Genomic DNA, 27,874 nt, shown 5'->3' with positions numbered 1-27,874 from the left:
AGCAATGCAACAGAAGTTGTTAAAGCCACTAATTAGAATTGTAATTAACAGATTAGGGATATATCAGAATTCCTTTCCACATGTGGGATTCAGCCAGGATATTTCAGCCATAGTTTCTGTCCATGTTAGATCCAGCACTAACCTTCCACAGATTTCACCTGAAGGAGAAGTCATGTTCTCTGTTGAATTAACAGTGAAGTGTTTTTTACGTGTGGCTATAGGGCTATGTGTAAGTTTCAGGGGAATTGGCTGATGAAAGTCACCTCTGTCTGCTTCAGCTGTTTCTGCTGGTGGAGGAGATGGAGGTTCGGGACTCATACAGTAAAACTGTGCAAGAGAGAAGAGTAGCTGCTGAAGGAAGGAAATTGTGGAATGGTTTGGATTGAAAGGGATGGCTCCAATCTTAGCCATGGACAGGCAAAGTTTGCACTTCAGGGAGACCAAGATTTTTAGCAGGAGGACTTAAACAAAAAGTCCAGGGAAAGAAATTTTGGGTAGTTTGACATAATCTATGAGGTAACCTGTTTCTTTAGAAATTCACAGCCACTTGAACAAAGCTTTAAGGGAATGAAATCATGCATTTTAAGCCCAAAAGTACTGGTAGCAGGAGAACTGGATGCTTCAGTGACTTAAGCAGTATCTGGAAGATGGGGGCTCCTAGGAAGATGCAAGTACCTGGATTTGAATACAATTCTGGGAGGAGGAGATGCTGATCCTTAACAGAATGGTAGGCAGCTCACTGATTAAATTGACTCGGAGAGTAATAACATGCTAGTTAAAAAAATAAATAAGTGAGGCAGTAAGCTGCATAGGTCTTGGCTGAAGGGCTTGACTGTAGGAAGAGGAAATTAAAGTGGTGGCTAACATAGGTGATTACTGAAGTCTATCGTTCAAAGGTAATTGTTTTCTTTTTTTTTTTTTTCCGACATACCCCAAATTCCAGCATTGGCAAGTTTGAAAAGGTAATGAAATATTCACATAATATCTCTGCATTTCTTATGTTTCTAAAACATGCATTTGAATGATATAATTTTGAATTCAGTCAAGACAAGATTGAAGTCTAATTAATGTTGTATTTGTTTGATGTTTGGGACAGTTTGGCAAAAAGTATGCCTCAGGAAAAGACTGAACCAAATGTGCCTTGTGATTCTTAAACCCAAATCACAGCAGACTTAGTAGGGCTGGAGAAAAACATTAGAGGAATGACAAGAAAGCTTCCTTCCTGCTACTGTGGGAAAGACTGTGGTATCTCTGCTACTAGGTTTTCCTTGCTGAGAGCTTTCGAAGCATAGACAGTGCTGTGGCAGTTTGTCACCAGCCCAGGGTGACTGTCAGCTGAGGTGAGTAATCAAGCTTCAGATTCATCATTCTCAGCCAGTGAACCAATCCTAATAATGTCTTTTTCAAAATGCTTAATTGGAGTGGGGAAAAGCCTTGTCCTTCTCATCGATTCCAGGAGTTGGCTCAAATATGAAGTAAACCTGGCAGTGGGGTGAGCCTGATTTGTTTCAATTTGTAGCTGAAGCTCTTCTAGGTTCAGAAGGTGACATTCTTTCCTTCTAGGTTCAGAAGGTGACATTCCTCCTACTTTGAGACCTCTGTTCGTAACGTTGTATCTTTCACTACTGCCATCTAAAGATCTGGATCATTGCTTTGCTGGCTATGTGATAGTGTAATCTTTGTGAGATTATAACTGTTGTCTTCTGTAGAAGCATGGTGCTTGAAGAACTTCTAGTAGAAAATCAATAGATTAACTATTTCAGTGCTTACTGCTCATCATTACAGTTCAGACTGCTAGTGTAACTTAAGAGCCGAAGCTGAAAGTAACACAACATAATATTGCTAAAGTTGGAGTTCTTAAGTAGAAATGGAAGTTTTACCGCTTCAGTAACTAAGCAAAGGTATTTCTTAGACTAAAAATACTGTGTTGAACATCAGGAAGTCAAGTTATATCAGCTTAATATTAAATTAATGTTCTTTCATATACATCATTATCTCCTACCATGAGACATGCAGCTGTTCGCACAATCTGCACTCAGTCAATAGCTTGTGACATATCTTGAGCAAGTATTTTATCAAAAAAAAAAAACCCACAGTGTCTAATCTTGTAGCCATCAATTTAGAATTTCTGTGTGTATTTGTTAATAAATGTATTCCTTCATATACTGTATCCCAGCAGAGTTGTGTTTATGTCCTGACAATTACCCTCACTTAATGCTCTTCTGTGACCTTTATGCATGTAAGGAGCAATGAAAATGCACTTGGGACTTGTAAATGTCACGGTCAAGTTTAATTTTTCATGACTGTGAGAAGCTATGATGGGAAATAGTGAAATAATTTCTTCTTATCCTGGAAAATACTGTTAAGGTTATGCACGCTCTATTTTACATAAGTAATACCTTCATGTAGTCCTCAATAGAGGTCTACCTTAAGTGACCTACTTTGAGATGCTGGGATTCTACCTTCCCTGGAACATGACTGCGGTGCCAGAATTTGTAGCAATCTTCCTTGGGTTCCCATTTGCCTCTAATTTTATGACCCGTATGTACATCAGTAACGATATTTTTGAAAGCTTGAATTAAGATTGGCTATTTTCAGGTAGGACATCTGGACAGGAGATCAGTATTTTGTCCTAGGATGCCAAATAGAACAGGTTTTGAAAATTACACTATTCTTTGCCAGAACACTGATTACGCTGAATAGCATGCATCAAGGCTACTTGGTATTCTTAGTCACTGACAGCAAGTCAGAGCACTTTCTTTAGGTAATCTTATGTTCTCATTTTTCTGAAAGATCTAGGGAAAAGTAATGTTTACATGGAGAAATTCACCTTGTGAATTAACTTCACCAGTTAGAAATGTGCTAACAGCTTGTAGTATCTTAAGTTCCTTGCTAGTAAGGTTTTTTTGTCTTGTTTTTGTTTGTTGGTTTGTTTGTTTGTTTTCTGTTGCTTTTGGCTTCAATCGCAGTAGAAGAATAACCAAATGGAAAGTTTCATTTTTAGGGATTATACTTCTCTTAGACTAGTCACCACTGTGTAAGTATTGAGACAAATTTTCTTCTTTATGCTCTTCAAATGTGATCAGCATCAGCGTCACTTTGCTACCAGTCACATCGACTGGCTTCTGAATTAGAAGGACCATTCCTAATTGAAGAAACAGTCATTTATTCAGGGCATGAGCCATTTCCAACTGCAGTGATGATTTTTTTTTTTTCTACAAAGACGTATGAACTGTGAACTAAAGCCTCATTGAACGAAGAATGTCAAGCATGCAGGAAACTGTGAAGTTGTCAAATACAGTGCAGAAGAGCAGGAAATGACAAGAGCTTAGAAAAGAGACGGCACCATAGAACTGATTCGTTTTTCAGAAACAAGTATTTGTCAGCTTTTCACAAACAAATACTTCTTAGAGCTTTAGAAGCAGTTTTTCTTGCTTTTCCTAAGGCTCCGGATACTTCTTAGTTATGTTTTGTCAGTTACAGTTGCTTAGTTGCAATTAAATTGCTGCAGAAGAGGCAAATTTTAATTATAGCATCATCAGCCTGATTCCCAGAGAGGTGCAGATACTTTATGTTGCAGCGACTCAGGCATTTCAGTGGGACCTACCAGAAAGTGTAGTAACTTGTATGAATAAGCACGGTGGAATTTGGTCCTAAATTAATATCTGTTGCAGCCTAGAGCATTTGTTTGCATTACCAGCCTAAGCTATTGCTTCTAAGGGACTCTTTTGTGTATTGATTGCAAAGATTTATTTTAAACAAATCTCCTCTGATAGTCGTTGCAAATAACTGACTTAACTTTTGATTATTGTCTAGACAACAGTTTTTCTGAATTATGAGTGTATTCAGTATCACAAGTGTTTTCTTTCTTCTGCATTCCATAAAGGTGCTTACAAATACAGGGTGTCTAAGGTTCACTTAATCTGAGAAATAAGAAACCTGGGAAGGGCATAAGATAATTAAGTTGATTCTGTACTTAGAGGGATGCAGAGAATTCTGACAGTAGAATCATTCAGATTACGTATGGATGGGTACATTGACTACAAACCATTTACTGCATTCTTTTTCTTGATGTAATTTTTGAAGTAGTTTTTCTTGTTCTCTTTTCAAGAGAGACATTTTTGTAGGATAACACACACACACACACATGCAGACAGTACTTTTACTCTAGAATCTTAGTTTGATTCCATCAGAATTAATTTTGAGGATAGAAATATGCAAAATTGAAGAGGCTGGGTAAGGTTCTCCCTTAATAAATCCATGTTAAATTCTGTTCTGATTATTATAAACTAGCTTTAGAGTTCAGGTTTAAAGGCTTGCTAAGTTCTGTTTTTTATAGGAAGGGGAGGGTTTCAGATCTGACATGGTTATTAATACACATAGGTATTATGCAGGTTGCTCTGAAAATAACACCTCCTCTTTATTGCCATGGAAATTGCAACAGATACAAATAGCACAATAACACTATTTGATAGAGCAAATTCTCACATACAAAACACTATTTTTCAACATAGTAATCACCATTAGTGATGCATTTTCACCAGCCACGAACAAGAGCTGCATTCCACACTCATCACAATCTGCACCAGAGGAGGCAAACCACTGTTGCTGTCATCACTGCTGAGATGCACCACCCACTGCCTCACTGTTCTTGTGTTCACTGTTTGGTCTCCATTAACATTCAGCAAGCATCATTTAATGTTAATAGGTGCCATTTTTTCTGCATCAAAAGAATTCAGTTCCACACCTTTGCTTCATACACACTTCCATGCCAGACGCTATTTGTCAGACTGTCCCTCTGCAGCAATCTGTCACACAGCAACAAAATGTAATGAAATATTGGTGGGAAGGTTCAACTTCTACTGCCATACTACCAACATCCACCTCTGATATCATGGGCCAATGTGATAAAGTAGAAGACATTACTTTTGGAGCAGCCCTCTTACAAAATACAATGAAATAAACACTCATTTCTGCAGTATAAATGAAGATTATGATCTATAGCTTTTAGCATAATATATTAGTAGCTTGAAACAATCCATATGTGCAGGGTTGTAAGACATTATAAGCATTCTGGACTAGCACTCTGTGGCATTTAAGTGAGTGCAAATGGTCATTGCGGGCAAAATCGCAGACTGAATGAATTTGTGTACTTGTTAACATTTTATATTCAGAAGTACTCTGCACAGTTTTGCATGCCGAACCTCTTTATGCACAAACAGGAATTCTGGAACTCTGTAGAGATAACAAAGAATTTATTGTTAATTTAATAAAAGTAGCTATTACTTGTTGAGATGTAATTACTACTGTTGTGGTTTAACCTGGCAGGTGGCTGAGCACCACACAGTCATTTTCTTCCCCCCCCCCCTTCCCAGTGGAATGGGGAAGAGAATTAAAAAATAAAAATTAAAATTAAATAAAAAAAATAGGTTTTGTGGATTGAGATAAAACTATTAAATATGATAGGAAAAAAAGAAAGAATAATAGTTATGATTCTATATATATAAATGGATGTAACAAGTGATGAACAAGCAATTGCTCACCACACCCCGATTGAGACCCAGCTGGCCTTATGAACAGTGGAAGAGTGATGAATGCTCCCACCCCTTCAGGACTCCTGCTTGATTTTCTATGATATGGAATATCCCTTTGGCCAGTTTAAGTCAGCTGTCCTGATTCTCTTCCCCCCCAGCTCCTTGAGCCCTTTGCTGAGAATGACCTTGTCTCTCTACTAACACTGCTTAGTAGCGACTATAAACATCAGTGAGTTATCAGCATTGTTCTTCTCCTAAAACCAAAACAGAGCATTTTACCAGACTCTCTGAGGAAAACAATTCCATCCAGCTGAAACTAAAACAGCTACAGAAACAGAAGGAAGACTGTAGTTTCAGAAAATTGATCAATCAAGAGGCAGTTGCAAGTGTTAGAATCTCATTAATATCCACACTCTTCTCCAGTGTTACACTTGTGCTTCCACAGCTCCCTGTGGATCCCAAGAGTGGATCCCCACCTTCAAGGAGAATGGGGGAGGTGTTCTGTGAGCTTTCTGCATCCCCAGTTCTTCAGTAAGGGGAGAACTGACTTGGATGTTTCCTCTCCCTTACTCTGGATTACACATGGTGTACTCATGGTAGTCATTTGCTTTCTCCTTATTGTTTTTTTCTTTCATTGTGTGCACATTAACATTTATTCTTTGTTCTTCTTAAGCCAGTTTCCTTGGTTGAATTTTTTTTAATGACAGTAATTAAGTATCAGTCATTATTTCCTTGGGGTCTGCAGTATCACTCTGTTTTTTTGTGAAGACTTCTTTCATCATCTCTTGACTGACAATTTTGAGAGCAGTTTAGTGTTTTATATGTGACCTGGGGACATTTAATTAGTAGCTTGATAAGTTAAACTTAGGGCTTGGCCATAGCATTTCACATAAAGCATGTTGTTCTTTCCTCTACAGCTAAGTACTCATCTTGACTTCTGGAGACTGTTTAATTTTTGATTCTCTCTTTTCTCAACTGAAATAAGTAATCTTCTTACCTACAAAACTGGCTGAAACAATAAATCTGATTGATATTATGCTTGAATAAAATAGTCTAGAACAGCTGTAAAATTCCTTGGTACTGGTACTGGGGATTCTTGTTTCTAGAGAGCATCTGCTTCATTTCTGCAACATGCATCTCCCCTACTTACGCAAGCTCTTGGCAACGCAATGATTGTATTCAAAATTTTGGATACAAGAGGAGAAAAATACTGAGTCTTCTCACCTTCATTTGAATTCCATATTTACTTTTTTACTTAAGGCTGTTGACATAGTCTACCTAGACTTCAGCAAAGCCTTTGATGCTGTCTCCCACAGTATTCTTTTGTAGAAGCTGGCAGCCTATGGCCTGGACATATACACTTTTTGCTGGTAAAGAACTGGTTGGATGGCTGGGCCTAGAGGTTGGTGGTGAACGAAGTTAAATCCAGCTGGTGACCGGTCATGAATTGTGTTCCTCAGGGGTTGGTACTGCTCCTGTCCTGTTCAGTATCTTTACTGATGACCTGGATGAGGGAATAGAGTGCACCCTCAGTAAGTTTGCAGATGACACCAAGTTGGCAGGAAGTGTCAATCTGCCTTGGGGTAGGAAGGCCCTATAGAGGGATCTGGACAGGCTGGGTTGCTGGGCTGAGGCCAGTGGTATGAAGCGCAAGAAGACCAATTGCTGCGTGCTGCACTTTGGCTACAACAGCTCCAGGCAACGCTACAGGCTTGGGGCAGAGTGGCTGGAATGGGTCCAGGGAGGTGGTGGAGTCATCGACACTGGAGATGTTCAAGAGATGTTTAGATATTGTAATGAAGCACATTATTTAGCAGGAAGTATTAGTGATAGGTGGACGGTTGGACTGGATGATTATGGAGGTCTGTCCAACCTTGGTCATTCTATGATTACACAGAATAACAGAAATTTAAAGTAGAAGTCAATCAGATTTTTCTACAACATGAGATAACGTTTTAGTGGAGTGGCATCTTGCCTTATTTCTAGACATCAAGTCAGTGCTTAAAGTTTTTCTGTTCTGAAGCTAATACACTAGATTGTGAAGGGCACTTTTTAACTGGTGTCTTAGATGATGTACACCATGGGGGAAAAATTACAGGGGAAACAGCATAGCTGAGAAAGTACTCATAAACTTTCATATATAGAAAGAGCTATCCGATTAAAAAAAAAAAAAAAAAAAAGTATTTTTTTACAGATATTTCTGCTTCGAAAAGCAATAATTTAAGAGACAAAATCAGGTTTTGAAAAATAAAAAGTTTTTCCATTACTTGAGGTTTGGTTTTGGTAAAAAACTGTGTGCCCTTCACACAGCAGACAGTTACAAAACTGTACTCTCAGGATTCTCTGAATTGCTGAACCAGGGAATCAACAGCTTTCAAATAGCTGACTTTAATAAGATACTGAATTGTGTAAACTGCTGATGAAACTGTAAAAGAAATGTATTGGAATGGTATGATCTGGTCTAATCTCAGCTCTGTTCCTGTAATTCTTCTTTCTTACGTTTGTGTGGAAAGGGAGATAATGACTGATGGAATGGATCTACTTTGCCCCTGCCTGGGTATGTGTTTTTTATTTTAAATGATGGTTTTAAAAAATGATCATTTATTATTGATATATCAAAAATTATATCATCAGAGATACATTTTTCTAGATGTTATATCATCAGAGATACATTTTTCCAGATGAAACTGAAATCTCAAATTCTGTATGGTTCTAAAAAGTATTAGATTTACTAATGTAATTTTGTCTTGCATAAAATTTCTTAAGAAGCAGTAGACAATTATAGCAGTGGTTTTACTGTAAGGTAAGAGTGTAAGAGGTACAGCAATACTTAAAAAACTGATGAGTTGTATGTAAATAAGAACATTTATTCCTTCTCCCTGTAGCGCTTTCTGTTATGAAGCATATCAAACACTGGGATTCTTCTTTCCAAGCACTGGTTAACTGAGTTTTGTTTGATCTCTCTAACTACACAGTTTATACAGGATACTGCTGGAACCATCAGTTGTCTTTTCAGCTGTTGGTGATCCTGTTCATCCTTTTACAGGAAGTATGTTTTTAAGCCCTTACCTATTCTTATCCTTTAAATCTGTTGTTTCTGGCTCGCTGCATGGCAAGTACAGCTAGTAACTCCCCTGAGCAAACCATACCTGCTGCTCTATGTGTGCCTTTGGAACAAGTAGTTTAATACTGTGTTAAATGTGAGTCTCAGATTGAATTGCATAGTACTCTCCTAATGGGAAAGCAATGACTTCACAGCAGTCTTTATAAAGCATACCTCAATAACCAATTGTGTTCTCATTTCTGTACATTCTGTATGTATTTATTCTATAAATCATTTTACCTTTTACAGTCTCTGTACATCTCAACATCAGTTGAAACCTAAAAATACAAAAGTCATTTGCTCCTGAAAAGAAATCCATTTACTATTTATTACTTTAGTCACTTGGAACTACCTCTTTGTTTCTATCATTCATTGTTGACTTTGCTGTTCTCTTTGGTTTATTCTTCCAACTTCAGATTTGTATGTGGTGTTATTAAAGAGAGCTATCTGTTTCCAAGTCTAGAGGAAAACTTAAAGGTATATTGGAGGCAATATACATATTGCCTACTCACAGTGTATGAATGTCCAAATTATTCAAATTCTTTTCATGTAGTTGGGGTCACCGTAGTTACTTTATCTGTAACTTCACTCAGAGGGTGGTAAAGCACTGGAACAGGTTGCCTAGAGAAGTTGTGGATGCCCCATCCCTCAGGGCATTCAAGGCCAGGCTGGATGTGGCTCTAGGCAGCCTGGTCTAGTGGTTGATGACACTGCCCGTGGCATGGGGTTGGAACTAAATGATCCTTGTGGACCTTTTCAACCCAGGCTGTTCAATGATTCTATTTACTGCCTCTGAACTTTGCCATCTATTTCTGTACAATTTGTCTTTTGTAAATAACACTTTATTAGTTTATCAGCTAGGTGATTTTTTTTTTTTCCACTTTTTTGTACTTCTGGCATCTGACTTCCATGGCAGAATGACTACTTGCTGATCGACTACGTCTGCCTTTTAGCCTGAAACTATTATTTTGTCAATTCATTTGTAGCATGATTTGTTTTCCCCATATCCTGTTTGTATAGATTTGGTTGTGTGTTTTCATTATTTAGTATTAGATGGAAAGGTACTTTATTTAAGAGTGCTGCTAATAACACGTAAAAGACATCTAGAATGAATCTGGTGGGGCTGTGACTGTTGGTCAGTATCTAGATTTTGTTTGTACTATCAGCGTAGCTGGCATGTTGTACTTTGTATGTCATCTATTTTACCTAATGCGGCATTCTCTTCATCATGCAACCTCAAACAGTTGTCAGTTACTTGACAATACAGCCTGATCATTTTGTGTATTATAATATTTCATATCAGCGTCAGCTCATTCAGGCTGGTATGCATACTGGCTGGTTCTCTCTGTCCTCCACAGCAGCATGAGCACAGTTGTTCAAATGAAGCTTGGATGTCACAGGTCTGTGTGGGATGGACTCTGTGCTTGGTGTCAATTCTGTCACTGAAATACTCCCATCACAGCAAGTTTACCAGGACAACATCTACTGTAGTTTTGTGGATACGAGGGAAAATTAGAAAGAGTATTTCTAGGTATTTTGAATAGCACTGGGTCTTCATACTGTATGTTTTTAGAATATGAGATTCTTTAAACTGTATAATTTGTGTGTTACATAGGTTTCTAGAGCCATACCTAGATTTGTCTTATCAGTTTGAATTTTTTAACAACCATTGCACTTCTGAAAATTTCACCAGCTGCTCACCTTTAGCTGGAGATGAAGCAAATCTTTTTCTCAGTAATTTTCCCTTAGAGCTATGAATGTGAGTCACTAATAAGTGAGGAGAACTGAAACAGATGCCAGAAAATTAAAATCAATTGATTTTATGCATAATATTAACAAGGCATTTTATCTTGGTGACAAACAGTGCTATCTTAAGTAAGCATTCATTTGACCTACTGGCTTTGATATCAGTTGCTATTAATATCCATGTAGCACTCATTAACAAGACTGCAGCTTTCAGGGATTTAGTGGAATAGTAAAGAAAGTTACATTAAACAAACCTGTAAACAATAATCTTTAAAGACAGAAAAACAAAAGGAAAATAAATTAATAGTCCAATATTAAATAGAGGAATAATAAGCACATGCATTTAATGAATATTCTCCTATAGATAGAAAACAGATGTGACCTATGAAAAGTTTGATATATTTTGAAATATTTGTCTATTATAATTCTTTTAAATCAGTATTTGTCTGAGATATTTAGAAGTTTCTAAAAGTTATATAATATGGCTATAGGAATAAACCGAACAGTAAATTGACAACCAACACAAATGCATAACTAATGCTATTTACTAAAGTGAACTGTACCAAAGAAGTTCACATTGCCAGAAAATTGAAGGGAGCATTCTAAGAGCATCTGATTTTCAATCCAGGTCTGATGAATGAAATAAAGCTAGCAGATATTTGTTCTGTGTTGGAAAGCTGAAAGGATACTCATCAGTTCCTCTAGAATATAAAAGAGTCAAAATCATTTTAATTCCTTCCTGTTTCCTGAGCTGACATATCCCCCAAAAATGTCTTAGAACTTCATCTGCTAACCCTTTGTGCAAAACTCCTGTTTGCTGGGTACATCAGTCGGAGACACAGCTGCATCAGGAGCCTGAGTCAATATTTGTTTGTGTAACAGGACAACTGCTGCTTGTTGTCAGAATCATGTTATACAGTATCATTAGTTTAGTCTGTAATTAGTGCTTTTTTTTTTTCTCCTATGAACTGCAGTGATTTCTGTGCAATATGCAGAAATATTTGCTATGAACTTCAGTAATTGAATCAACATCTGTTCATATCAGGTAAACCTATGGTTCAACAGGTTTCCTCATTTTCATTATTTTAATCTATTATTTTACTGGTACAAGTTGCACAAGAAAAGAAAAAAAAAATCTAGTTACTGTTTCTGTAATCAAATCTGATAGTACCAGGAAAGCTGGAGCATGATTTTGATTCTATATTGCATTCAATACACAAGTTTCTCATCTATCAGACAAAGAATCTGCATTGGATCTCACTGGAGATCTCTGCAAGTGAACAGAGGCATCATTTTTTGGGTTGTTCTTTTTTTTTTTTTTTCTTTTAGAGAGAATAGCATTAGGGAAGTCAAGATCTAACTTGCTTCAGAGCCTAATGCTTTTAGTGTTCTAACAGCCTACAGAGAACTTAAAATTAAACAGAGCCATTCAAACTTCTAATTAATGAATGGTAAAATGATATTGCATGACAAAATAACTTGATTAACATGACAGCTATTAATGTTGATGGTTTGGTCGCATTGAAGCAATATGTGGAATCTCTTTGGTCAAGACTTTTCCATAAGGAACAGAAACAAGATGCAGTATTTTTACTACCAGTTTTGATCCATCTTTATCAAAAGTCAGTATTGTTCAAATTGTGCTTAATAAGATGACAATTCTGTTGCCACCATTACACTTTAAATGACCATTCTTGTGCTCCCTTGGGGTGTAACATGAATGGTAGCACTCTGAACAAACTATATATTATAACATGAAATATTTAATAACAGAGAGACGGGACTGAAACATTGATACATCTGTCTGATTCATAGATATATTTTATTTGGTTTCACAAAAGACAGGAAATGTCAGATCATACAAGAATCAATTTAGTTTGGGCATGTTCAGCACAGTTTTAACTGAAGAACATAATTATTTACATCACTCAGTGACATAAATGTGATCTCTGCTGACATCTTTGCTTCAAAAAGCTGCCTTTATTGGTTCTTCTTTGCACACCATGTCTCCAGAGATACAAAATCTGAAAAAAAAAAAAAAAAAAAAAAAAGCCTCAGAAGAATTTGCTCACATTATTAATTCTTCTTCATATTTAGATTATAGTAATGTTCAGAGTACTTCTGCGGTCTCTGCTTATGTTTCTGTGGTATTATTCATGTATGTACGTCCATTATAGCAGAGGTCAGTTTTTACTGATGGTTGAATAATATCACATTCTCTTCTTGTCCCTTAATCTGACAGATGTTTCTACCTTAACTAATTAATTAATTCTGCCTTTAAGTGAAGGAAACAACAGAAATGTAAGAGAAATTAGTGTCAATTTAGCTCACCACTGAGAGTGCTGGGTCTTTCTGCAGAAACAGTTGTGTAATCCTTTCTGGACTTGATTTTAAGAGCATCACTATTTTCTTCATCGTCCTTGGCCTTCATCATCATCCTCTCAGCCTTTCCTCGTGCAACAATCTAAATAACAAAACAGATTATTTCCATATGGCTGCTGTCTGAGGGACTTTGTGATATTTCACAGACAGGGCTACATAGCTGGAAAGGGATTGATCCTAGATGAAGTATTTTACATTTTACAGGCCATAGTAAACAACTCAACAGCTCATATGAAATAGATGACAGTAAGTGCAGAGTGTATGCATTTAAAAATAAAGGAACTGAAGAACAATTGGATAATTACAGGCCATAATATTTCCAAAATAAACTTTTTTGACAATACTGACATTAGAATTGTTCACTTCCCCCCATTTTTCTGTGAAGAGATGGAGAATGAAAAGAAAGTAGGAAAAGAGGCAAGCAAAATACTTTGTGCCAAGGCTTGGGCCCTTAACAGTGCTTTCATGTCAAGCTAATACTTCTATCACAAGGAAACACACAGAAGCTGCCTTTAGCAGAGTAATGGAGGCTCTTGGTCTGGCTCTATTAATCATTTTGGAGAAAACTTTCTTAAAGCTTTTCTAGTCAGGATGGAGGAATTTTAATTTTACATTAACTTTATCTCTTTCCTATCAGTCTGCTTTAGGAAGAACTCCAAGACTACTGTGGGAGACCAGTTACCTTAAGACATTAAGTTGTAATACATACCCTGAGAAAATCCGTCAAACAAGTAGTGTTGGAGGAAAGAATGTACAACTAATTTGTATCTGGTGTAAACATTCCAGAATGAACCAGTGTTTCAGTTAAGGAAGAAGACTGGTTCATATTCCCTTTTTAGTTATAATTCACTAGCTGCATGGCCACATTTCAGTATGAACCATGGAATGGCTTGGGTTGGAAGAGATCTTAAAAATCATCTCCTTCCAACACCTGCCCTGGGCAGGGTTGCAAGCCACTAAATGAGGCACCAAATCAAGTTGCCCAGGGTCTGGATCTGGAAGCAACTTTTCTTCCTTAGCCGCTTACTGTTTAATGAGATATAAGTGTCTCTCTGACATACTGTCCTTAAGGCAGCGTTCTTTTAAATTTTGTGACTGCATGTGGTATGTCACATTAGTTTTATATGAGTCCAAATACTGGGATCAATACCATAATATGTCTTCATAAATGGCATGAGAGGTAAGACAGAATGCCCAATTGACAAGCTTGCTGATGGTGAAGAACTAGGAGGAATGGATGTGCCATCATTCTGGGGGAGAAATGGGTTAACAGGACTGCCATAGTGTTCAACAAAGGAAGTATTTGTACAGATACATGAAGTCTTGCAAAACTGAGGAAATAAATCATTAAACAACAGTGGGAAAAACACTGCCAGTAGTGGGCAAGCTGCCACCATTGCCTTTGAAAGGGAAATTCACTGCAACACTGGTGCCTTGAGACCTGTCTGAAAGTTGCACTGTAGCCCACATCCTTAAAATTTCGCAGGTTTTAGATCACACCTTAGCATAATATCTGTAGACTCTTTTTGCTTATCTCTTCAGCTACTTGTAGAAATAGTGGTCTTTCTTTGATTTATTTTACCATTTTGTTAGTTATTATTTTGTCAGGAGAGACTGGAAATCTTCCCTTTTTGTATTTCTGTGGCAACAATCACATCCAAAATTGCAGGAATGGGTTACAGTGATGGCAAAACACCACTGCAATTACCCTCTGTGTTAAGGCTCTTGAATTCTGTAGTGACCTCCAGAAGCAGCACACAGCAGGACGATTGCAAGGGCTTCTTCTGCTTAGTAGTTTTAAGGCTGATCATAAAGAACTCTTTGGATATGAGCTCTTTCTCGATTATTTTCATCTAGGAGTAAAATACAAGTGAGTCAGCAGGAAAAATCCTTCAGCATAATCTAAACTCTACAGTATTTTTCAGATCTGATTCTGGGCAGATAGCCCTACGATGCATGGGGAAAATTAATAGAAAATGACTATTAGTGTCTTTATAGTTAAGATTCAACAATTCAGTGATTTGTATTTTCTATTTAATCACACCAACTGATGTAAGAAATAACTGAAAATGCTGGTGTGACCTTGCTCAAGCAAACTATGTAAAATTGAATGTAGCAAAGATTGTATGTTGGAAATTGTGCAGTAATAAATTTTTTTTTTTTTTTTTTTTTTTTTTGCATTGTACAGCTTGCCAACTATGCCAATACAAGATAGTAGTTTAGGCAAATTACATGACTAAAGAATTAGAAATGTAACTGGGAAAGGAAGCATAATGTTGGCTTTGTGGCAATAGCTCATTTTGTATGGTAAAACTAATTTGTAATTTGATCTCTAAAGCAGAACATCAGTGTACCAAAGCACTTGAAAGATCTATTACAGAGGAAAGGAAGTGTGAAGACAAAAATAGTTTGACAGCAGTACAGACAAGGGCAGAAGAACTATTATGCCGGATAACGTATTCATAAGAAAATAATTCAGTTATTAGAAAAAGCCGATGAAGTTCTTCGGAGGGAGAACACAAATAGTTTTAGTATTAAGTTCAGGTTTAGAAATTTCATTAACTTGTGGTTTTTTTTGTTTGTTTTGTTTTTTTTTTTGTCTTCATGTGAATCTTTTTTAATACATTCAGGCAAGAGAAGAAAGATACTGAACACAGAAACTGAGCTTAGAAAGCACAGCTCATTATTAAGGTGTTCCCTAGGCTAAAAACAGAAGCAAAGGAGTGTGAGTGGCTTTATGCAGTACTGCAGGTCAGGATTCTGGGCACACAGAACAGTGTCCCTGCAACCAGCTTCCTCTCTCACATGGGGCATGTGCATGATTTTTTGTAGGCAAATGAGATCTTTTTCTGCCTGTACATTTTTCTCTTTAACGGTTGATGAAAGGACTTCTGGCAGAGCAGGGCTAGGAGCATTTACCACTAAGTAGAGCCAAGTGAAACCTGTCCATTGCCTGGAAAATATGATGTGTATAGCCACATCCAAGCAACAAAATCAAAGGAAATTCTCTTCGTGAACCAAATGTTTCAACTGATATTGAATACTCCATTCTAGAATGATGTCAAGGATGAAACAAAAGTTAATTCCAGTGGTTTAAGATATTTCTTAGCAGCAATAGTATTTTATTATTATTATTTTTATTTTACATCTCTATCTGATTTCTACCTCTGTGTTGGGAGGTTGAAGGTCAAAGCCACTGAGTGCAAAGGGCTGAACAGCAAACATCTTTCTCACAAGATATATATATATATATTTTAAAGGATAATTCCCCTCCTGGTAAAATTCCTTGTAGAAATATAAATTGATTAATTTGTTAAAATACCCTAGTGACCTGGCACAAGCACAGGGGGTATGATTATTCCTGAGTTATTAAGGGAAGGATAACCTAGATGCAGAAGTTCATATTTCCTCACTGAAAATGTAGTAAAATAATTGTTTAAATACTTTTTTGGTCTATTAGGCTTCTCACTAATCTTTTGGTGGAACTCATTAACATGCTTCAATGCTAAAAGGTATGAAGATGGTTTTCATCAAGTAAAATTGTTAGTGATGCATATCATGCATGACGTGCATTGTAAGTTGTGTTTATTATTTGAGAAGCCTTGTCATAGCAACTGATACATTGCATAAATCAGTGCATTCTTGAGAGATGGAAAATGCAGGGAAATTTAATGGACAGTTCTTAAACTACAACAAATCAAAGCATTTTATACAAATCCTCAATTTTACTGTTGTTTTCTTTTTCTTTTTTTTTTTTTTCTTCTCTTTTTTCTAATACAGTATAAATAATTTACTTCTTTCCCTACGCTGCAGATCTTTAAGTATGGAGCTTGAGTGAAGAGCAGAAATACTGAAATGCTTTTCCCTGTGTCCTTTAAGACAGGTAGAAATAGGCTAATCATATGTCAGAAGCAAGCTTTGGGCTATGATTAATCCCACGTATTGAGAACTGTTTTGCAAGAAATTGTTTCTGAGAGGGCATGAGCCCTTTGGAATGAGAGACAGCTTTCCAGAGAAGAATGTTTTAAACATTTTGTTTGTTGACTAGATACCTGGTGAAGGAACTCAGCTGAATACATTTGAAAGAATTATTATTCAGGAATTGAAGACTTTTCAGATGACTGTTATCCCAGTTTGAAGTCTGATAATGTGTCTTGGAAAGATAAAGAACACTTGGAAACGTTAAAAGTGGTAAGACATAAATATATGTATATATAGGACACAAATTTCTGTTTGAGTATACTTTTTTACATTTACTGTATTTCATCAGTGCTTTTATAAATGAACTGACAGTTTTATGAGATTTTTGGTTTTCAGTATTTATATGGGATTAAATTGCAAGGGAGAAACCTCTGGTGGTAGGGTTCTCAAATGATGCTTTTTCAGGCAGATAAGGAAGACTGTGAACCCAGGGCCTGCTCTATTGTCTTTGTGTACAGTTGTCAACAGTGATAATGAACAATACATGTGCAATCTCAGCCATCAAATGACTGTGTTAGTGGAAGATGTAAGAAGAGATCTACACAAGCTGCAGAAAAATGTTTTGAAAGATTTCATGCAATATCTGATTGATCTCATCTGCTTGTTAAGAATTTCCTCATTTTTACACAGGGCCTTGCAATTGCTTACACCTCTTTATCTCAAAGATAAAGCTGCTAATAAATTTAGCAACAGCTTAAACACCTAAAATAGTACGTTCAACCCATAATTCAAATCCTGTTTTTTGTATGTGCATTGGTACAGAGAGATTATCTTGTACTGTAGATTTAAATTGCCCTGATTTATTAAGCAAAATGCAACATTATAAATGGAAATATTCTACTACAAAATAAGTAGAGGAAAGGCATACTCCCTAATTTAGAGTTTATAGAGAATTTCTGCCTTACGTATAAAATTCCACTGGGTTGGGATGATCACTTTTTTTCATCAAATTAGAAGTTGTAATATGGAATCTAGACTTTTTATCATCAATTTGAGAATGATCTTTCAAACAGTCCCAAACTGTTTGAATGGCCTAGTGAATGAATGGCCTAGCGAAGAGGCCATAGAGTAAGTAGGGTAGTACAGAAAGAAAGGAATTGTGGCTGTTTTCAACTGTTACAGTAGTTCTCAAGTTCTTTATCTTGAGCAAAGCTCACAGAGCAATTAATTGCAAAGCATTTGTTTTGCTTACAGACTGTACCATTCTGGTTAGCATACTTTAGTCCCTCTTTTCCTGTAAGGCTGGGATATTTCTATTCTTTGTTCCATCCAGTGAAGTGGACAAGATGTTTTTAAACAATTTGTGATACAGTTGACAGACATCTTTTACTAATATCCTGGGAAAAACTACAGATACAAAAAAATTGCTTGTTTTCTCTGAAATTACTTTGCAACAATTTTCATCTTCTGTTCCTATTTTTGGCTCTCTGGGTCTGTTTGAAATGAGTGTGTACATAAGGTAGAGTAGCTAATGAATGTTAGGCATCTTTTACTACTTGTAGTATAACACTTGCACAGGTGAAACATGGAGCAGATGTTGCCTTCCTCTTCTCATAACAGCAAGGTCAATATTATCCATAGCTGTTGAATTTCTGATGTGAATCAAACTGAGATCAAAAGTGGAGAGCAGCTGAGAGGTTTTTGCATTCTTTAGCAACTATTTAAAAAACAGTATATCTTGTGTCTAATTTAGGACAAAAGAAAGCTTTCGTTCATTGTGTAGATGGAAAGGATGGATATTGAAATTGTGAGAATATGAGGTCCTAAAGAGTTTATTTACGGTAGTTTCTTTTGAGGACTCCCACCACTTTCACCCTTTGCCATGTTAACTCACAATTTGTTGCTGAGTTTCCCTTTATAATGTTCTAAAAGCTCCCAGCTTTGTATCTCACAGTAGTTTGAAACAGGAGGAAACATGCTAAATTGAGTAACAGCTACAGATAAAGTCAGTTCAGAAATGTGAGAGTATTGGCCTAATTTCAAGCTCTTCAGTCTCTTTTCTATTATTAACATTAACTCTCAGAAATATTTCAATAGCCAAGAGGGCTAAATCTTTTGATCTCAAATTCATAAAGCTCCATTTTTAACAAGAACAGCAAATAGAACAAGGAAAAAGTGTATGCGGTCATATGACTGTTATAAAATGTAGAACTGATGTTCAAATCCATCAATAAAATAGAGGAAATTTATATGAACATTAAATGAAATTACAGACATATTACTAAAAACATGCTGCATTATTAGAGTTAATTCACAAAACTAAAGATTGGCCCCTATTGACTACTGGATGCATTCCATTATAAATTACAGAACAAGGAGGATTTATCCTCACCAGTGTAATAAGGCAAAGTCTTAACATCTGAGCGCAGTGAATAAATGCTTTAATTAAAATGGATAAGAAGCCAGTCTTTCTTTGGTATGTTGCATATTTTGTATTCAGAGTTTTAGATTTACTTAAGATATTCAGATGTTTGTCTTAAGAGCATACTTGACTGGATAGAAAAATAATACCCTTTTGGGTAACATCACAAGTGAGAAGTATGTCATTGTTCTGGAAGAAATCCAATGCTTCAAGGTCCATGAGCACGAGATGCTTTTTCAAATTTAAAATTCACACAGACAGAATAGAACTACTTTGAAATGACAAAAATGACCAAAATAAAGCAGAATCTGTATTGTGGAAAGGAGAGAAGGTTTCTTACTTTTGTTAACATTGAGTTCTGTATGTTTGTATGACCTGTATGGAAAGTGTTATCTCAGAAGAGGCTGTGATCTGGAAGCACAGCAAGAACAAGCTGGAGAACAGTGGGCACAAGACATGAAGTGTGCCCTATTTAGCAAAAGCAGCAAGGAGGCTGTTAGATGGTACTGTCTCTTCTTAGGGCAAGATTAATATTCCCAGGTGAGATACACAAATTCACTGGTAATAACTCAGAAGTCCAAGTTCAAAAAGGCCATGGAAGCAGTTGCTAGAAGTAAGTGTACAGTCTATCCCCTTCTTTCTTACAGCCCCCCTTTAGAAACTGGAAGGCCTCTCTTGAGGTGTCCATGGAGCCTACCAGCGTAGCTTGTACCTACTGCAGCCCTATTGCTATTTTGATGCCAAAGCAAAATACAAGGTTAACATTACACTATTTAGCTGTGTATTTTACGTAAAAGTTTATTTTTTTCCCTAAAATTCTTCAATCAAGTTTCCATCAAAACTCGTGTGAAAGCTCTGCAGAGCTTTGAGGTCAGACTAACAGGCTTGTAGCTTGAATGGACTGAAACCGCCAGGGGAAGGTTGATTGGTATTTCCATGCCCCCATCCTCTACAATTTTTATTTGTTTGTTTTTTTCATTTGATCTATATCTTTCTGAGGGATAGATAATGCTTTGCTGTTTGCTGATTTTGGGCTGCAGTAATCCAGTACTGTGATGGGATCCTAGGGAAAAGGTCAGGTGAAATCAAGTGCCTCGAAGTGAACTAGTAAGGATTTAGGAATGCTGACTCACAAGTCCCTATAGAAAAACCTGTGACAGTGAATAGTTTCAGGTAGAGAGAGAGAAGACATATCTGTTTCCAAAAGGATGCATTCTGCTGGAGAAAGATAAAAACAGTTATCCATATAGCTGATATTCCGTATCATAAACAGTGCCATCAATGACATTGTTGTCTGTCTGGGAGAGGTAAAATCAAAAAGGGGAACTTTGTGGGTTACTCTGGGTTAGGAAAATGCAGAAGACTACAAAGTAAGTCATATTAGTTTAAATGATTAAATACTTTTTGAAACAAAAATGTATTTAGGTTTTCTGTGGAACAAATAAAGATGAAACATGATTCCTCTGACTGATTGTTCTGGGAAGGACATCTTTCATGTTTTTAGATTCCTGTGAGATGACAGCCATTTTGTTTTCTGCATTTCTAGATTGTCTAGGTTGTAAGACATAAATGTTTTGTGCTATGCCCCAGTGATCTTGCCTTTATTCTGTTTCCTTTAAGATAGAAGAAATCACTGTAGACTGAAGATGGTTTCCATTTCTTATGGGAATCACAATTTGAAGAAAAAGATCTTAACATTCTTATTTAACATTTCTATTCACAATATTGAGTAAGGAAAAGAAATATATACATGAGTACTACTTCAATTTCAAAAGTTCTTGCAGCATGTTTTACTTTTTGTTCTTTGAATATTCTAGCCATTGGTAGTAGGCTAAGACTTTGGTGAGAGTCACTGGAGTCACAGAGTTCAATAATCTGGCTGCTAGCAAAGAGCAGGGCAGTGTTCTTCTCTTGGCCAGATTACAGCTGTGAGCTAGGGTGGCTGGAATAAGGTGCCTGTGTCCTAATACTAGTTTTATAAAATCTATCAGATTAGAAGGATCAAGCCTCAGCCTTGTTAAAGTCAGGCATTTCCACTTGACTCGGATATCTTTCAGCTGAACTTTGAGAGGCATTTGAGAAAATCCAGGTTGAGTCTGAAAAAGCTGCTTCTAGCCTTTGTGTACGGCATCTCCATCTGACAAGCAGTGCCACTGTACATTTTTTACCTTCAAAAATCCATTAGGAATACTATCATTTTGATCTTATATCTGTTCTGACATGGGTATCTCCCAGTTTTGCCAGGGGAAATATATTTATTTCATGATTGATATCAAAGTTTCCTCATGTGTTATCTGCCTGAGGCTGACATTATGTTATTCTTCTGTAGAGACCTACATGCTAGGGTTTGTAGGACTGTTCTCTGGAGTTTCTTGACTTAAAGCCTGAACATGGATTTACCAGCTGGTATTAGCTCCTTCTTCTATCGTGTTAGCTTTACCTTAAAAAAGGAAGGACCAGATCCTGGAGCAATAGGAGTAGTAAACACTCTGTCTTTTACTTCTATCAGGGTCAAGACAGCATATGGTAATTTTCTTGGTGTAACAAGCATCTACTCATAAAGACTTGATTAACTCTGCAAACTGACCCTTCACTGATTCCAGGAAGGTCCCTCTTAAACCCTGTTGAAGCTGCTGAAGATCTTGAAAAAGCTAACAAAAAGGCCTCTGAGATGTGTCCAGTCACATATGAATGGGACCTAGGAATTTCAGGGTCATGTTTTTGTCAGTATTTGTGCTCTTATTTGCAGTGGATAGGAGTTATCTGACAGTCTGGAGCAGGCAAATCCATTGCCCACAGCATATGTCGCAGACTTTACTTAGACCTCATTCAGGCAGTTTTCCTTTCAGAGTTCTTGCAATTTTATAGAGCTGTTCCAGTGACATAAATGCTTCCTGAACTTGTCTATGAACACTGTTACCACTTTACCATGTATCAGCCAAGCAGACCCGACTTTTGACTTGACCAAAGTCAGTTTTAACTGTTTAGTTGGTACTTAGTTGATGTTTTCCCTGTTATTCCTGAAATATCAGCTAAGCCAACCCTAACTGCTTTGGATTTAATGCGGGCTCCAAGCAGACTTGGACAATTACTACAACACACTTGACAGAGAGTAATGTTTGCAGCACAGTAGGCTGGCCAGTTTTCTGGAGTTTTCCCTGTCAGAAGGACTGTTCTAGGTCTTAGCACTCACTGAGCAATGAATAGCTTGGAAGGCAAAAAAAAAAAAAAAAAAAAAAAAATATCCCCATTTGTTTTAAGCAGTGGCTGACTGCTGCTTCAATCTCAAAATCACAGAAATTTTATAAATGTGAGTGTAATCACTGGAATGTATAATCCAGTCTTAGTCAAATTAATCTCTTAACTCTTCTCCTACAATGAATTGTTCTGGATAATTTTATGTTGTATTAAAATACCCTGTTAATTAATTTTTGATGTACTTAAATGTAGTCCTCTGTGATTTCATTAACAGTATGTTCTTCTTTATATCATGAGAGCACACTTGATCTACCCTTCCTATATACTTCGTTGTCTCGGGTTCTTCTGGCATATCCTAAATTAGTTAATCACTAATGTGAACTGTCAGTCTATTTAATTTTTGTTCTTATGAAAATCTCCAATTCCCTTGCAGTGCTCATTGTCTTCCTCTTAGACCCCTGCTGTTTCAGCTTTAGTGTTTTTGAAAGAATGCTTTTGATTTATATAAGGACATTATAATTATCTCTCTATTTTCTGTTCTGTTCTCCAGCATTTGTCTTTATTCTGAATAGCTTTGCCCATTTATCGGTGGTTTTGTAAAATTCTGTTGTATTCATACAGTGCTGTGAGAAAACAATTTTTCTTCAGTTTTGCGTGGCATTGGGTGTAGATCAGAATGCTGTCATAACATCGGTGATTGGAAACTTGAGACTAAATCAAAGAGACTGAATATAAAAGTCATAGTCATTTCATATGTTATTTCACTGACAGTAATGGAAGCTGAACCAAGCTTTTTAATGGAATTATTAGTAAGGAAAAAGTGGTTCATACAAGCTGCCTTACTGAATTCATGTTGTCTTGGTTTACAACGCACAGCTCCAGTCATTTAGATGGATACTTTAAAATATTCTGAAGTATTGACAATCTTCTGAAGTTCTCTATGCCGATATAAACCACTGAAAATAATGAAATAAACATTGATTTAAAAGATACCTCTGTTTTTAGACCAGAGAGTAAATAATGATGAGTAAGAGGGTGAGTAGTACTTACAGTAAAATGCTTTTTCTTTTGCAGTCTGTAAGAGTGTGTGGTTCAGGCCAGAATACTATTATTATTTGGAGATTCATGATCTTAAAAAAAAGTCATGGACCATATGACATTATATGATAAATTCAGTTTAAATGATCTAAATTCTGAACATATTAGAATTATGACAGTCTAGTGCCTGTCTAATAAAAGGAATGAAATAACTGTGTAGGAAGAGGTTAAAAAAAATGTAAAAAGCTCTTTCCCTGTACTGGGCAAAGTTGGAGAAGGCAGTATGTTGTTATAAGATGTAAATACACTGTGTGTTAAGTGTGTAAATAAAATTTATTATACTGTTAGATACTTCTTTTTGATTACTGGCTAAATTAAAAACTTTTAATAATAAGTCAGTAGATGAATATTTAGAATCAGTTTTCTCCACTTAAAGAGTGAGCAATGTGGCGGTGCACAAGCGAGCTTGTGCCCAATGCATCGAGGTCATGTAATACTGGTGTAATTTTTGCTTGACAGCTAAGAGAGACTCATTGCAATTCTGCCTTGTTGCCTTATATTTCATATGATACCTCAGAGCATTGCTTGTAATCCCCAAATGATGCATTTCCAGTTCCTCTGGGAGGAGTATGTCCTCCCAAATGAAGATCAGCTGTGCAGCTTCTGTGTCACAGCCCAAACTACAACAGTGTGTGTGTTTGTGTGTCTGCAGCTAGACACTACGCTGCAAATTCTCAGCCTCCTTTCATAGTATTTATGGCAGCTACGATAGCACTGGGAAGTGAGATGCCTTCGACATGAACACCGGGATCACTGTGGTGGGATAACAGATTAAGGCGCCAAACTGCTTTGCTGAATGCCCACTCAGCTCTGGTGTCCAGGTTTCTTTTTAGCCCAGTGGCTTTGTCTGCAATTGCAAATGCGATTAGAGGTTATGCACCAGTGACTTTGAAGAAAATGGCCTTTACTTGAAGGATACTTATTCCAAAACTCTGCTTTCTCCTTCTTGTTCCCTATTTCTGTCCTTCCCTGACAACACATACGTGCTATTTTTTAGACATTTTTTTCTTCATTTCCTTCAGATACTAATGCTAACTCCTGTTTTTCTATTGCAGCTTTTTCTGTACCCATTCCACAGCTGAATCTCTTGGGTAGAGCAAGAACGTGTACTTGTGCTCCTTACAACATGGCCTTGGGTAGTAGAAAGGTTTATACATCCCGTATGGAACTTTATGACTTCAGGTAAGAAAGAAGTAATTAAAGCAGATGAATTTTAAGAGAACTGTTTATATGCAAATATATTAGTGGAAGTCTGTGATTCAGATGGCTGTGAGCTAAATTATGGAAAAAGTATTGCTCATTTAAAAATTCATTATAAAGAACATAAAATGAATTTCAAAATATGTTATGAAATAAGAACTAGTGAAATCCCCAACTACTGTAAAGCAGTCTGAAGTACGACACAGTATATTTTTTCTTTCTATTATTATTTCTAATTTTAATTATTTATTGATGTATGCAATGAATTATTTTTTCCATCTTCAGGTCAATTGCTTTTAGTAACTTTAGCATTTACAGCACCACTATAAATGGTGGTGGGTTTTTGTTTGTTTGTTTTTAATGTTAAAACTCAGAGGGTATTTCCAATTTTATTTACCGTGAGTTCCTGCTGGATTGATAATAGATGCCATGTTTTGACTGTTCTAGCAGAGAGATTACTTTTGCAATTCCCTATCTTGATCAAACAGTATAGATTGGATATTATTAAAAACCCAAAATTAATATTTCACCATAATGTGGGCTCACTATTAAAATAAAAACATGAGTATAATATAAAAATCCTGTTGTATAACTCTTACCATAAATTACTGTTGTGTAGGCATGGAATGTACAAATTATGTTATTATACAAAATATATTATTGTCAAATTAGTTCTTATTCTGAGCAGACCATGCTATCTTTGCTCAGTAGTCTTGTCATTTTCTAGAGATGGGAATATGTGTCTATTTTAGTACCTCTTTCTTTGTATGTACACGTACATATATATTTGTATTTTTACCTGCTTTAGTTAAATCTTCACCATTTTGTTCTTATTATACTCGGATCTGCTTCCTAGCTTTTCCTGAATTTGTATCTGTAGAATAGCTGTAGAGCTCCTTCCTTCATGTGCATCAGTCAGAAGACTCCTCCCCAGTAGTGAGGAACTCCCAGATGAGATGTGATATATTGCAAAATGTGTGCATTTCTTTCACTGTTCTCTTTAAGACTTTCTTTGTGGCAACGTCATGAAACCATATGCTTTTTGGGGCAAAGACTGCATGAGGGAGGGAGGTCCCTGATTAGAATTGGAGAAGACACTGAGATACAGTTAAGCACTAAAAACCTGAAACTTAAGAAAAAATGTGTGAAATGCATGTTGATGCCATTAAAACAGAATGTGGAAGACTGGTAGACTCATCATGCATTCACTAGGAATCTGGAAAATGATAGAAATAGAGATTAACAACTTCAGAGGACAACACTTAAGAGTTCTTACTGCTGAGGAAGACCATCCTTGATGCCTTTTTTTTAATTATAAAGCAGAAAATGTAAAATCTTACTTGGTTACTTTATAGGATGAGTCATTCCAGTGGGAGTGATGAGTTAACTCACTAAGTTTTTACTGCTGCCATTCTACTTTATCAGTAACTAAAGCCCTAAAGTATCAATGAAAGTACACCAATTAGCTTAGACATTACAGATTAGTCTCTGAAATAATTATAACAATTTTGATATGATTTGGTGCATAGGCTGTAGCAGTTATTCAAGAATTGCAAACTTTATCAAGATTTATTGGGCAACATCTTCCTCTGTTGTTCCAGACATACCTTGTCAGTACAGTAGTGGATGGTGACAACCATCATAATATTTCAAGATCCTTTTTAGAAAACAGTGGATGTAACTTATTAGAGGAGATATTATACCCTGTTAAGCAGCCACCAGTGTTCAAAAGTTAATACATTTTTTCTGTACACTGCATAGGAAAGCACTAAATGTAAGGGTATGTTTATCAGTTAAATCTGAGGAAGAACGAGACTAGCACAGTCCTGAAAGTTAAAGGACTGGTTTATGTTGTCTTCAAGGTCATTCTCCAAATTTGCTGACATTGTTAAATTGACTTCTTCTGTTACAAAAACTAAATTATACTGAATAGCATCCAAGTAAACTACAGCCAATATTTTTCCACTGTTGATGTGTCTCAGCTGAACATTGATACGAAGATTTTTACAGCTGCATTAGGTGAACTGATGGTCACGTGTGCTGAGAATGGTGGCTGAAATGCCTCATTCTGTGCATTTCAGCTCAATTTAACTCTGTAGCCCTACCGGAATTAAGTAGCCTCTTTGCTATAAGGTATCTTGCACTTAATGCATGTTTCATCACAGTAAAGCCAATCTCATACAAATCATTCTGTTTTGTGGAAGAGATGGATGTTTTACAATGACTTACTTTTCTGCATTCTTTCCTCATCTACATAATTGCACAAATACTGCTTGAATCAGGCTGTTAAATGTTTCTCTGCATAAATCTTAATACTGTATGCCGCTCTCTTGCACAAGCTCAAAGCGATTTGCCTTCCCAGTGACACTGCTGAAGTAGGAATGTATGAGGACTGCTCCAGAAGTATGACCTCTGAATTTATTATGTTGGCCCATGATATCAGAGGTGGATATTGGTGGTATGGCAGTAGGGGTTGAACCTTCCTGCCAGTATTCCATTACATTTTCTTGCCATGTGACAGATGGCAGAAGAGGGGCAGTCTGACAGATGGTGTCTGATATAGAGATGTGTATGAAGCAAAGGTGTGGAATTGAATTCCTCCGTGTAAAAAAAAATGACACCTACTGACATTAATTGATGCCTGTTGAACATTTAGGGAGACCAACCAATGTATGTGAGTGTGGTGAGGCGATGGGATGTACGTTTCAGCAGTGGGTCGCTTCCATGTGAGCATGGCATGCAGGCTCTTTTCATGAATGTTGAAAATATATAGCTAATGATGGTGACTATGTTGAAAAACAGAGTTTTATGGCTGAGAATTTGCTCTATCAAATAGTGTTATTTTGCTCTTCGTGTTTTGGGCACTGCTAGAACCAAAACACCTGTTCTTGAGGCTGTTTACTAGTTGAAAATTCTAGGCATGCTTCCCAAACAAATGGTTGAATCTGTAGATACTTGAAGCTTCAAAAGTCTGAGAAAATTAAAGCTATGTGTGCATGCACGTACATCTGCATCTCTGTATGTCTATGTCTGTAACGTGTGTTTTGTTCTTATTGCTCGCAAGTAGAAGTGCTATAAAATATTTAAGCACCTGCCCTTTCTGATAGGTGCTACCCTGGGGCTCATTCCATTGTTCATTGAAAGTCAATGACAAAGATCCCATTACCTTTAATCTTGCAGGATCGGGGCTTTAAATGAAGTGACCAATCCTGTTGAGCTTTTTCCCATGAATATTCACTTGAACTGCGCCATGGTATTGCTTTTGACCTC

At 36.7% G+C, this 27,874-nt stretch overlaps 1 long non-coding RNA gene across 2 annotated transcripts in view; it reads left to right on the top strand.

Annotated features, from left to right (window-relative positions):
- Positions 1-258: 258 nt before the first annotated feature.
- LOC101748440 overlaps positions 259-27,874 on the top strand; it is a 183,336-nt gene continuing 155,720 nt past the window's right edge. Inside the window, exons 1-2 of one of the 2 annotated variants that reach the window (XR_006939541.1) lie at positions 259-1,340; positions 24,460-24,586. This is a non-coding gene — a long non-coding RNA (uncharacterized LOC101748440). Of the gene's footprint in view, positions 1,341-16,813; positions 16,957-24,459; positions 24,587-27,874 lie in introns of those variants that run through there. The other variant, XR_003075912.2, reaches the window with a different exon arrangement.

This window comes from Gallus gallus, chromosome 6 (assembly GCF_016699485.2).
Source record: "Gallus gallus isolate bGalGal1 chromosome 6, bGalGal1.mat.broiler.GRCg7b, whole genome shotgun sequence".
Taxonomy (NCBI): Eukaryota; Metazoa; Chordata; class Aves; order Galliformes; family Phasianidae; genus Gallus; species Gallus gallus.
This window is presented reverse-complemented; position numbering and strand designations above follow the sequence as displayed.